General features: G+C 32.5%; 1 protein-coding gene across 1 annotated transcript in view; it reads left to right on the plus strand.

The window, feature by feature from the left end:
• The first annotated feature begins 3991 nt into the window (after nucleotides 1–3991).
• LOC114326427 (glucose transporter type 1) overlaps nucleotides 3992–14387 on the plus strand; it is a 659305-nt gene continuing 648909 nt past the window's right edge. Inside the window, exon 1 of the mRNA XM_028274797.2 lies at nucleotides 3992–4013. The gene's annotated coding sequence lies outside the window, so the exon portion shown is untranslated. The remainder of the gene's footprint in view (nucleotides 4014–14387) is intronic.

Here is a 14387-nt window from a genome sequence, read left to right on the forward strand (position 1 = left end):
GCCAAGGTAAGAAGATATTATTTGAACATCGATTGATGAAATCCCGAAGAGTTTTTTGCAATGCAATATCGAAAACCCCTTTGTTTTGAAACGAGTAAGCGATGGACTACCCCAGCTAATTGAAATAATATTCGAAAATATTACCCCAATCATCTAAGATAGCCATTGCGACACCCTTAGCTTAGTTCAGTCACTCAGGTGTGTGTTCGTCTTGTCCTAATCTTAGATATGAACTATGAAAATTTGGTATGGAAGCAAACAATACAATTTTTTTTTTCTTCCTTATTGGCTTTGGATTACTTGATCCATTCAGCCACGATAGATAATAAATTACTGTTTGCTACAATATTCCAAATATAATACATTGCATTACATAATACATTAGGTACATGTGCGCACATATAATACTTATGCACGCACATACATACATACATATGTAGAAGTGGAAACATTTAATTGACCAGTAGGTATACTCCCCATTCATGGCCCTAACCAACTTAAATTAATTTACAAATAATTAAATCGACAAAAAAAACTACATGCTAATACTAAATACTAATACTAAATGCTAATAAATATATGTTTTTTTTTTACACAGCGATAAGGCCAAACAAAACAATAATTTTAACTAATCATGTTTATTGGTCGTAAAGATATAATAAAAATATGACTTAGTAAATTGCACTAACAAATCTATTCAAATTCTTGCCAAAAACTAACAATTCTGGATTATACTTATGGCTTTTGTAGACTTCTTGTAGGCCTGGACGGATCTTCGGCCCTAGGCCCCTGCAGCTGAAGATGTTGAGTGCTGTAGTCTGGATGTCATGGTCAATCTTTGTATAGCCCTAGTTCCATCACCGGTGTGGATGGCTTGAAGCTCCCGAAGGAAGTAAAGTTTGATTTCTTTACAAAAAAACTGTAACAGTAAAACACATATCAACAATCAAGAAGCTAATAACCAAATTGTACCTTTGCCAAATAGTATTCAGAAATAGTAAATGGCAAGGGTAAATTAATGGAATTTATATGAGGAGAATAGTTAAAATTTTGATTACTAAACGTGCATATATGTAAATTAAAAAGATAATATGATTAAAACTAAAATATCAGAACACATGGTCTGACATTGGGGTTAGGTTAGATATAAAAAAATATTAGAAAAAATGTTATAAGAAACTAGGTATGGATGGAATATAATGACTGTAAGAAATTATTAAAAAATTTTATGTAAAACTCACTCCAAGAGGAAGATTTGATTTGGAATAAAAACGATTTAATTTTAAAGCTTCTTTGCCTTTTATGACATTTCCACCACCATTTTGGGAATGAAATACGGGGACTGTCACTGTCATTAAAACGACATGACAACGAACCTTGGACCGAAATTTGAAATAACGAACATGGAACACAAGAGATGATACAATGTAAATAGGGTTGCCTATTATAGAACGGACGCCAAACTAGTTTTTAACGAAAAAGCAAGTTAAAACGAATAGAAGAAAATAATTATTAATGAAATATTAAAGAAAATAAAGTAAAATAATTATTTAAAAATAAAATATCAAAGGTGTGACGTTTTGAACGTTACATTTTTTTAATTGCCAATCAAGCGGGCGCTTGATTGGCAACCGTTGCATGTAATATGTAACATGCGTAAATATATCTGCAGAAAAATATTTCGATTCAATTTTTTTTCACCATCTTGCCTGCAAATATCCCCTCTTAACAAATTTGTATGTTGCCAGGATCAAAAAGTAAAAAAAATTTTAAACGTTTGTTTTTTGTTTTTTTCTAAAATAATATTTTTGCATCGGACAAATTTTTTTAGGTTTTTTGGATCATTCCAAATATAAAAGATTTTAAGTGACTTTCCTGTAAATGTGATAATTTTCGAGATATAAGCGATTGAAATTTTAAAAATTGCAAAATCGTCCATTTTTAACCCTCAAAAACTATGTGAAACGCCAAAAATTTCAATGATCCTAAGGTAAGTAGATATTCTGAGAATATCGATTGATGAAATCCCGAAGAGCTTTTACAATACAATATCGAAAACCCCTTTGTTTTTTAATTGCTAATCAAGCAGGAGCGACATTATTTTCAACCGTTGCATGTGTACATAGGTATTTATGTATGTAATCTGAGAACATTTTAAGTTTAAAAAATTGTTGAAAAATTTTTTGACACATTTTTGATCCTGGCAACATGCAAATTTGTTAATAGGGAACCTTTTTAAGCAAGATGGTGAAAAAAAAATTGAATCAGCATATTTTTCCCCATATATACTTATGTATTTACGCATATTACATGCAATGTTGTATACATGCAACGGTTAAAAATAGTGTAGCGACCGTTTGAACAGCAATTAAAAAACAAAGGGGTTTTCGATATTGTATTGCAAAAAACTCTTCGGGAGTATATCAATCGATGTTCAAAGAATATCTTCTTACCTTGGCAACATCGAAATTTTCAGTACTTCACATAGGTCACAATTTGACCGTTACACGGTGCATTCCAGACACTTTGACAAACTTCTTTTTGCCAAATGCCATTCCATTAAATAAATTTGTGATTTTCTTATCGGATGCTGCCCCATTATGGTTAAGGAGGGGCAAAATTTAAAAATATTTTATCAGAATCTTTTTCATATTACTTGTTCAGCTCATGGAGTTAACAGAGTTGCACAGATTATCAGAGCCCAATTTCCTGTTGTGAACGAATTCATTAATAACGTAAAGAAGTTGTTCCTTAGGCTCCCTTGCGAGTTCAATTATACAAAGAGAGGCTTCGCGGCGTACCGCTACTCCCCTCCAACTTGTATTAACTCGATGGGGGACTTGGCTAAGTGCAGCTCTTTTTTACGCCGAAAATTATGATAGAAGAATGAACGTAAAAATCGACATATCAGACTCTTCACGGGCTGTCATATCATCAAAAGTTTCGATAATAATAAGGAGGTGCATAAAAGTCTAATATTTATTAAAACGAATTATAGTTTTGATCCCGGAACCAATTAGGTTACTAGAAAAGAAGTCGCAACTTCTAGTTGATTCTGTGAAAGTAATTGAAAATTTTGAGAAGGAATGCCAAAAAGTAAAAGGCGACAGTGGTACAAAAGTTTTGGGGAAGCTTAAACAGGTTTTAGAAAATAATGAAGGGTTCAAAATTGTTCAGAATGTGTCATACATTTTTAGATGCAATTTTGATATAGAGACGTGTCTTGATGAAACCTGTTGAAACAATTAAATGCCCCTATTGCCTCTGCAGATGTAGAGCGAAGCTTCTCTTTATATAAACACATGTTTTCTGATAAAAGACAAACCTTTACCCTAGAAAATATGTAAAAATAAAGTGGCTGAGTATTAATGTTGTTTGTTTTGAACTCATTTTATATAATTATTGCTTTAATTTATTTATTCCATATTTTCGACGAATGCTTACATATATTTTAAAAAATCTTTACGTATGTATGTACATATTTTCATACATTTTAATACATATAATCCGCCCTTTATCATCAGTAAATTAAACATCATTATGTAGTGACTCTGCAAATGCATCTAAGTTAGCCCTTACAAAACAAAGCAGTCAGCTCTGATGAATTGGGTTCAGCTCGATTTAGCTTGAAAACTTACACTAAAGACATGAATTAATCCCTTCTTATAACTTACGATATTTCAACTGATACAAGTTATTATAAGGCTGAAAAAATATTTTATTTTGTGGTTCAGTTTTTTTTACAAAAATGAAAAAGTCCAGTCAAAATTATTGAAAGCTGCTTTTTTGCGATATGAAACATCAGATGCGATATCTATTATAGTCTCTACTTAAATCGTATTGATGAGTTCAAGTTAAATAAAAAGAATTTTTTGTAATAATTTATCTACTACAACAGTTTAATAAGGTTTTTATTATTTTCAGATCAACACCAAATCAGTCCAACGACACCCTGTAACTATGATTTGAAGAAGATTTCTTATTTATTCCCCAAATATACACAATAAAATTTGGTAAGTAGTTATTTTTTATTGTTTTAACTGAAAAACCAGAACCAAGTGTTCTTTCAATAACACAAATAAAACAATCGCATGTTTATACTAATGACTTTCTTTATAGTTTAGTAAGATTTTTATTTAACAATCATCTTATGAGTTTGGATCGTGCATTTTCGAGCGACTGTATGCAAGATATTTTTTATTTCCAAAATTCGTTCTTGTCGTATATTTTTCGTTGAACGTCTCCTGTAAAACGAGACCATATCGATCTTGTAGATATAGGCGTGTTGAAAATTCCAGGGACAAAATAAATTGTAATGCACCTCAAGATGGATGAAGGTAATTGAAGGGTTTATTTATCAACTACTCTGGAAGCATCTTGCCACTAAATTTACCCTAAATTGAAGCGATTTGTATAGTTTGACACAAAAACTACAAAAATAGATAAAGAGCACGACTTACTAAAATTTTAAGAGAGTAATAGGTGATATTGCTTTAATAATAATAATAATAATAATTTATGCAACAATAATAGGTACAATCTTTTTAGATATTTACATATAAAGTGAATAAATTAACCCGAAGGTCTCCGAGAGGTGTGGATACACCTGTTTCGGTAAATAGGATATAAAATAATAAATAATAACATACTAACGTAAATAACATAAATAACATAAATAGCAACATAATACAATATAATATAATACAATAAATAGATAGGTACGTTTTTTTAATTGTAAATACACAGTTATGTTTTAGTAAATATGATACGTAGAATAAATAATATAAAGAAAACAATAAAATAAATACTTAGTTTAACAATATAGCACGAATAATTAATTTTTTTTAAACAATTATTTATGGCTCAATTAGTTAGTAATATTTTTTAAGAATGGTGTATATACGCATGTTTTATTAAATATGATAAAAATAATAAGCAAAATAAATCAGTTTAAAACAATATAAAATTTGAAATATAGGTATAAAAATTGGTAGTGACTCTAGAGTTTCATTTATTTTTTTTTTGTTTTTTAATGTATGTAAATTTAAGCTACTATAATGATGTCACAAACATTTCTTGTTTGTTCCATCAGAAATGATTTTAGTTTCTTTTTAAATAGAAGAACATTCTTAGTATTTTTGATATCACTGGGGATATGACTATATATTTTTGGGGCTAGAAATAGAAAACTTCTTTGACAGAAGGACTTTGTCATTTTGGGAATCATATAGAGGTGTTTGGCTCTTGTATTATGCTCATGTGATGGTAAATTGTTTTCTGTTTTCATGGTGTGATATTTTAAAGACACATAAAGAAAGTATAACTGTTTCAAGTCAAATATATTACTATCCTTATATAATCTGTAGAGTAGGTGTATGGTTTAGAAAAAAATAATTTTCAGAAATCTTCTTTGTATGATTTCCAGTGGGAGAATGTGTGTTTTCAGGGCGCTTCCCCAAGCCAGTATACCATAACGGAGATGACTTTCTACTAGTCCGTAATACAGTGTGCGAAGGTATATTAGGTATGTGTTTTTTAAGATGTTTAAACTTATACAGGATAAACTGTAGCTTTTTAATGATATATTTAATGTGAAAGCCCCATTTTAGATGTGTATCTATAAAAATAGTATATTTACATAATATCTAAGTATATTTAAGAGTATATTATACATGGTGTTTCACGTAGAATATCTCTACAAATAATCAGATTTGAATTTTGAAAATTCTACTTCAGAATTTTTGACCCTGATGCCGGAAATATTTGTAGCTCTATATTCTTCTTCTTCTTTTTGTCCAGGCCTGACTCTGTCTGTTTCTTCAGTACTTACTCTAGTAAGTTGTCGTTCCATCGTTTTCGTGGTCTTCCCACTGATGGTCTTCCTATTGGGGAACCGTCTCTCGCTGTCGTGACTACCATATTTGGTCATTTGGCTTATGTGGTCATTTCATTCTATTCTTCTGTTTCTAACTCAGTTATTAATGTTATCCACTTTGCATCTCTGTCGTATTTCTGTACTTCTAGCTCTGGTCCATAGAGTCTTACCATCAATTTTTCGAAGGGTTTCCATCTCCGCTGTTTCGAGCAATCTTTTTGTCCTCTCTGTGTCGGGTCGTGTTTCTGCCGCGTTTGTCATTATTGGTCTGATGACTTATTTGTAAATTTTGCCTTTCATTTTTTTTTCGATATTTTTAATTCCCCATATTGTGTCATTCAGGCAAATTGCGGCTCTGTTTGCTCTATGTACTTGATCTTCCACTTCCCTTTCGAGCCTTCCGTAGCTAGATGGTGTGATGCATAAGTATTTAAACTCCATCACTTTTTCTATTATTTGACCTTACAGCTCCAATTTACATCTTATTGGATCTGCTGTTATAACCATACATTGTGAGCGGCCGTGGAGTAACGGCATATTCGCTAGCCTCATACGCCAGTGCACGTGGGTTCGAGCCCTGCCAAAGACAAACCATTTTCATTTCCAATAATGACACGAGCCGTCTCACCGTGTCTCGGAGAGCACGTAAAGCCGTCGGTCCCCCTGGACTAGTGTACATCGGCACTAGTTACTTGAAGTAGGGTTAAAGATGTAAATGTTGATGAACTGTCCGAAAGGATATCCCTGGCAACAATGCCATACGATATTATTATTATACCATGCATTTTGTTGTTTTTGAGGAAATTAACATGTTTAAGTTTCTGAAGGTTTATTAAATTGGTCCAGCATACGTTGTAAATCATCTTCACTTTGAGACATTAATATTGCATCATCTGCATAGCAGATTATTTTAAGTTGTTTTTCTCCCATTTGATATCCTTTTTTAGTTCTTACTTTTTTATTATTTCGTCCATGATCAGCTTGAACAATCAACTGCGTTTTGCCGACGATATAGTACTTATTACCGAAGATCTGGGTGAAGCACAACAAATGCTACTAGAATTAGAAAACGTATCTTTAACAATAGGTCTAAAAATGAACATCAGTAAGACCAAATTTATGACAAATTTAGTTCCCAGCGAACACCTAACCATCCAAAATCAAGTGGTAGACTTGACAAAAAAGTACATATATCTCGGTCATGAAATCAGAATAAGCAAAGATAATCAGATCTGCGAATTTCAACGACGAATAACACTTGCTTGGGCGGCGTATGGTTCACTAAGAGACATCTTTAAGAGCAACATCCCGATAGCTATGAAACGTAAGACATTTGACCAATGCGTTCTTCCCATTATGACAAACGGAGCAGAAACTCTCACGCTCATAAAAACAACAGCACTAAAAATGCGAGTGGCACAAAGGCGCCTGGAAAGATCGATTCTCGGCGTGACAAAGAAAGACAAAATAAGGGACCAAGACCTAAGGAAAAGAACATGTATTACTAATGTCGTCAAACGTATAGTCAAGCTGAAATGGAATTGGGCAGGTCACATAGCGAGACCAAAAAGAAAAGGAAAGGCCAGTCAAAATTAGGCGAATATATACTAATCTACAGTGGTGTATCAAAAGAAAACAGGGCCAAAGAGGGTGTAGCCTTACTAATACACCAAAGATACCAAAATAACATCAAAGAGTGTCAATATGTATCAGAAGGGATTGTTACAGCAAAAATTAGAATGGAGAAAGAAGACCTGACCATCATCGGAGTATACGGCCCAGAAAATAGTAAGCCTCAAACAACAAGGGAAATATCCTATGATCAATTGCAACAAGTAGTAGATCAAGTTAGAGGAAAGTTGATAATACTGGGGGATTTTAACGCTCGAATTGGCAACCAAGTAATACCTGGAATTAAACAAAAACATATTGAGAATGTCAAAAACGAAAATGAAGAACTGATGATAAACTTCTGCACGAATAACGAACTTCGAATAAACAACACCTTTTTGACCACAAAGACCAACACAAATATACATTCAATAATACCCGTGGACAAAGATCTATGATAGATTATGTTGTAACTAACAGACATATACATCCATCAAAAATAATTGACGTAATGAAATGACGTAATCACCATGAAATGCTTCACACCTAAGAGAGTGGCACCAACACAAACAAAAATCAAAGTCGAAGGACTAAGTAGGGAATCCACGGAGTACTTATATAGAAAAAGAATATCAGAGAAGATTGCTGATAATGAAATACTAGAAAACGACAACATCGAGGAAAGCTGGGAAAAACTCAACAGTAACATAATTAACGCAGCAACAGAATCACTACCAATATATCAAAAAACAAAACCCCATGGTTTCGAGAGGAAGTGAAGATAAAATTTGAAGAAAAGAAGAAAGCCTTTTTACAATACAGAACACAACAAACACAACAGGCATACAACCACTATAAAAGAATTAGAAACGAAACAAACACTGTATTCAGACAAATAAAAATAGAGCACTGGGAGAGTTTCTCAAAATGGATGGAACACGACTTCTACGGAACACAAAAGGAAATATGGAGAATGATCAGAGGACAAAGAAAAGAGATGAACGAACTAATAAAAACGAAACACATTCAGAATTAAACTTGGGCAGACTATTTTCGATCTCTGTTTGCTAAAGATAACGATAACAAACCACCAACACCTGAAGTGACAACAAACGAAGAAGTAAATATTGAAGAAACAGAGGTAACGGAAGCATTAAGGAAATTAAAGAATAGAAAATCACCAGGAGAGGACAGAATATAGAATGAACTCCTAAAGTATGGAGGACAAGACCTGATCAAACAATTATTAAAACTAATCCAAAAAATAATAGAACAAAACAGAATACCACAAGAATGGAGATCGATCAAGCATCCTAATACATCTCTTCAAAAAGGGAGAAAAATCGGACCCGGAGAATTACAGAGGAATTAACTTATTAAACACAACATTAAAATTAACAACAAAAGTGATAACAAACAAATTGAATGAAATTATATGGACAATGATACTTCTACGGAACACAAAAGGAAATATGGAGAATGATCAGAGGACAAAGAAAAGAGATGAACGAACTAATAAAAACGAAACACATTCAGAAGGAAACTTGGACAGATTATTTTCGATCTCTGTTTGCTAAAGATAACGATAACAAACCACCAGCACCTGAAGTGACAACAAACGAAGAAGTAAATATTGAAGAAGCAGAGGTAACGGAAGCATTAAGGAAATTAAAAAATAGAAAATCACCAGGAGAGGACAGAATATCGAATGAACTCCTAAAGTACGGAGGACAAGACCTGACCAAACAATTATTAAAACTAATCCAAAAAATAATAGAACAAAACAGAATACCACAAGAATGGAGATCAAGCATCCTAATACCTCTCTTCAAAAAGGGAGAAAAATCGGACCCGGAAAATAACAGAGGAACTAATTTATTAAACACAACACTAAAATTAACGACCAAAGTGACAACAAATAAACTGAATAAAATTATAACATTAGCAGAAGAGCAGCAAGGTTTTAGGTCGGGAAGATCATGCACCTACGCTATATTTATAATGAAGCTGATTCAAGAAAAATCGTTAGAATACAACAAACCGGCATACTTATGTTTCGTGGACCTCAGAAAGGCATTTGACAGGGTCAAATTAAAGGACGTTATCCATTTATTGTACGCAAGAGAGGTACCTCTAGGAATAATTAAAACGATCGAAAATATCTATCAGAACAACACAATAAAAGTAAAAGTAGATGAACAACTAACTGACCTAATTGAAGCTGGCAATGGGATAAGACAGGGAGATTCCCTGAGTCCTCTGTTGTTCAACCTGATCATAAATAATCTGCTATGCAGACGACGCAATACTAATCTCTCAAAGTGAAGATGATTTACAACGTATGCTGCACGAATTTAATATAACCGGTAGAAAATTTAACACGTTAATTTTCCCAAAAAAGACTAAATGCATAGTTATAACAGCAGATCTAATAAGGTGTAAATTAGAGCTGGAGGGGCAAATAATAGAACAAGTCATAGAGTTTAAATATCTAGGCATCACACTATGCAGCTACGGAAAGCTCGAAACAGAAGTGGAAGATCAGGTGAATGAAGCAAACAGAGCCGCAGGTTGCCTGAATGAAACAATATGGAGAAATAAAAACATCGGAAAAGAAGTGAAAGGCAGAATTTACAAAACAGTTATCAGACCAATTATGACATACGCGGCAGAAACACGACCTGATACAGAAAGGACAAAAAGATTGCTAGAAACAGCAGGGATGAAAACATTGCGAAAAATCGATGATAAGACGCTGTGGGATAGAGCTAGAAGTGCAGATATATGAAGGAGATGCAAGGTGGACAACATTAATAACTGGGTGAAAAGCAGAAGAGTAGAATGGAACGACCACATAAGCCAAATGACAGCAAATAGAGTAGTAAGGACGGCAAGAGACGGTTCCCCAATAGGAAGACGATCAGTGGGAGGACCAAGAAAAAGATGGAATGACAACTTACTGGAGGCACATTGAAAAACAGACAGAGTAATGTCTATATAAAAAGAAGAAGAAGAAGAAGGAGAAGAAGACATAGCGCGACTAAAAGCCTCGAGATGGACCCGAAAACTAATTGACCAACAAGCTGGATAGACGACATTAAACGAATATCCAAAAAATGGCAACAAGACGCACAGAACCGTGAAGACTGGCGAAAAATGGGAGAGACCTCTATCCAGCAGTGGACAGAAAAGGTTGCATGATGATGATGATGATGGTACGAAAAATAATAAAAAGAATTTTGTGGTACATAACTCAAAAATGTTGAGAACCCCTGGTCTAACAGATATAGGAACAGAATCTGTGCCAACTAATATTATATTATTAGCAGTAGCAATTGTAAAATGCAAAATGTAATATCAACTGGCAATCACGAAGCGGAAATATATCTGTTATGACGTATCTCGTATAATGATCGCCGTCGCCGATTGGCGGAAACGTTTTGGTAAACATGTTGAAAGTTGTCGACTCGTGTCCAAATAATTGACACGACCCCGGCGAAGCAGTGTCATCCCCATGTGTCATCGAGGGAAATACGATAGTTGGCTGTGTGATGTCGTCGACATTCGGATGTTATTTTGTTGGGTATGCACTTCAAAAATGTTATGGTATTATTACCCAGTGTCACAATACGGCAGAAACGAGACAGGGTGAAAAGTCAATACGAAAGGGAGACTTGCTTTAAGGAAGCTGGTAAAATGTGAATACAATTTATTTATTTAGAGCTTCCATTTGCGATTGCTTTAATATAATAACAAACTGAAACTAATCAAAATAGAATAAAATCTCTTGACTAAAGGAAGAGCGTCAACTGACACCAAACAATAAGAGAGGAAGAGTTCGGTCCTGGCAAGTATACTAGTTAGTGCGTACTTGTCAGCTCCAAACAACAACAGTTATTTAGATGTAGATAATGAGTACTCTGGGCTAATTAGCAAAATTCATGGAAAAGTTATTTACCAGCAATTTTATTGCTGTAATCGAATTATAAGACCCTATATATTAATAATATAGGTATGCAAAGTCCGCAGATAGTGTGCTACTTTTTTTATAAACAAAATGGCGCCGACAAATCGTATTTTTTTCAATTATTGCTCTATAACTTCGAAGATTTTAACTTTACAACCAAAACAGGTTAATAAAAATTCACCGCAATTAAATTCTGCATAGAGATATGTTTTTCACGATTTGATCCGACGAAAATTTTCCTCGGAAAATGCGGGTTTTCCTAACAAAAACTCTAATTTTCAAATAAAGTTTTAGGTAAGTAATTATTAATCAATAATTAAATACCTTAGTGACATCAAAGCTTTTTTGGTATAGATTGTAGTTCCAGAAGCCGGTGAAAATTAAACGAATATTTTAGCAACAATTCAATTGTTAATTAACAAATTACGATCGCAATAATAAACAAAATAATCATGATACATTGATCACACTTATAAAGATTATAAAGATAAGATGCTTATTTAATATTTTATCGACAAAATATAAATTTTTCTTTTTTTTGCATAATCTTTAAATTTTGAAAAAAAATAGTTATAATACGCTGGTCTAATTAGTAAAGTACAAAGAAAGGTTATTTACCAGCAATTTTATTGCTGGAATCGAATTATAAGATCCTATACAGTGATGAGCGCGCTAATAACCGGCAAAATAGCGTAAAAGATGGAAAACATATTAAATTGTGAGTTAAAACGAGATGAACCTAGTAGAGGTGTTAAATTTAGCGATAGTAACTTATAGATTGACATTATATTGATTGTTTCCCACCTTTAGACGTATTAGAGGAGTATGTCAACTAAAATTGTCACTGTGACAGTGGCATTTCTCAACTCGTCCGATACGTCTAAAGGTGGGAAACAATCAATATAATGTCAATCTATAAGTTACTATCGCTAAATTTAACACCTCCACTAGGTTCATCTCGTTTTACCTCACAACTTAATATGTTTTCCATCTTTTGCGCTATTTTGCCGGTTATTAGTGCGCTCATCACTGTATATTATTAATATAGGTATGCAAAGTCCGCATATAGTGTGCTACTTTTTTATAAACAAAATGGCGCCGACAAATCTTATTTTTTTCAATTATTGCTCTATAACTCCGAAGATTTTAACTTTATACCAAAAACACTCAAATAAAAATTCACCCCAATTTAATTCTGCATAGAGACATGTTTTCCCGATTTGCTCCTACGAAAATTTTCCTCGGAAAATGTGGGTTTTCCCAACAAAATCTCGAATTTTCAAATAAATTTTTTGGGCCAGTAATTATTTATCAATAATTATATAGCTTGGTGAAATAAAAGCTTTCTTGTTATAAATTATAAATTCAGAAGCCGGTGAAAATGAAACGAATATTTTAGCAACAATTCAATTGTTAATTAACAATTTACAGTCGCAATAACAACCAAAATAATCATGAGACATTGATCAAACTTAGAAAGATTATAAAGGTGTGATGCCTATTTAATATTTTGTCGACAAAATATAAATTTTTCATTTTTTTGCATAATCTTTAAATGTTTAAAAGAAATTGTTATAAACCAATTAACATTTCTCAGAAATTGTTCATTATATTCTAATTTAAAAAAATACTTAAAATGCGTATTTCATAGGTCTTGAAAATGAATGCTTTAAAAAAATGTTCCAACCATTTGCAAAAAAGTTATGAAACAGCAAAGTAAATATACGAAAGCTCCGTTGTTTATAATTAGTTTTAATTGTTTCAAAGCTTAAAAGTGAGTCTATGGTACAACCTAATTACTCACAAAGAATGTCAAAAATTACTGCAATGGTTATATTTTAATCAAAGATTAAAAACACTTTTTTTTTGTAATTTTTAGCGCAAACGTAGGCCTGATACAGAGTCGGAGCTAAAATGTTCACTCGAAGCGACTGACACGCAGCATGCATTATTTATTAAAAGTGTACATCACGCGGCCGGTCGTCGCTCCGAGTGAAAATGTTAGGCTACAGTACTGTGTTACTCTACTTTCGCGCGTGTAAATTACAAAAAAAATATATTTATAATCTTTAATTAAAATATAACTATTAAAATGATAATCGATATTTTTTGTAAATAATTAGCTTGTACTTTAAACTCACTTCTACGCTTTGAAAGAATTAAAAAAAGTATAAATACAGTAGTAATCGTATGATTACTTTGCTGTTTCATAACTTTTTTACAAATGGTTGCAAAAAAGTTTTGAAGCATTCGTTTTAAAGATATTTAAAATGCCCATTTTAGCTATTTTTTTAAATTATAATATAATAAAAACTTTCTGAGAAACGTTAATTTGTTTATAACTATTTTTTTAAACATTTAAAGATTATGCAAAAAAATAAAAAATTCTTATTTTGTCGACAAAATATTAAATAGGCATCTCATCTTTATAAGATTTCAAAGCTTGATCAGTGTATCATAATTATTTTGGTTATTATTGCGACCGTAAATTAATAATTTACAATTGAATTGTTGCTAAAATATTCGTTTAATTTTCATCAGCTTCTGGAACTATAATCTAAACCAAAAAGGCTTTTAAGTCACCAAATTATTTAATTATTGGTAGATAATTACTTATCTAAAACTTTATTTGAAAATTAAAGATTTTGTTGGGAAAACCCGCATTTTCCGAGGAAAATTTTCGTCGAATCAGATCGGAAAAAACGCGTCTCTGTGCAGAATTTAATCACGGTGAATTTTTATTTGGGTGTTTTTGTTGTAAAGTTAAAATCTTCGGAGTTATAGAGCAATAATTAAAAAAAACACGATTTTCGTGCGCCATTTTGTTTATAAAAAAAGTAGCACACTATCTGAGGACTTTGCATACCTATATTATTAATATATAGGATCTTATAATTCGATTCCAGCAATAAAATTGCTGGTAAATAACTTTTC

This window comes from Diabrotica virgifera, chromosome 1 (assembly GCF_917563875.1).
Source record: "Diabrotica virgifera virgifera chromosome 1, PGI_DIABVI_V3a".
Lineage (NCBI taxonomy): Eukaryota > Metazoa > Arthropoda > Insecta > Coleoptera > Chrysomelidae > Diabrotica > Diabrotica virgifera.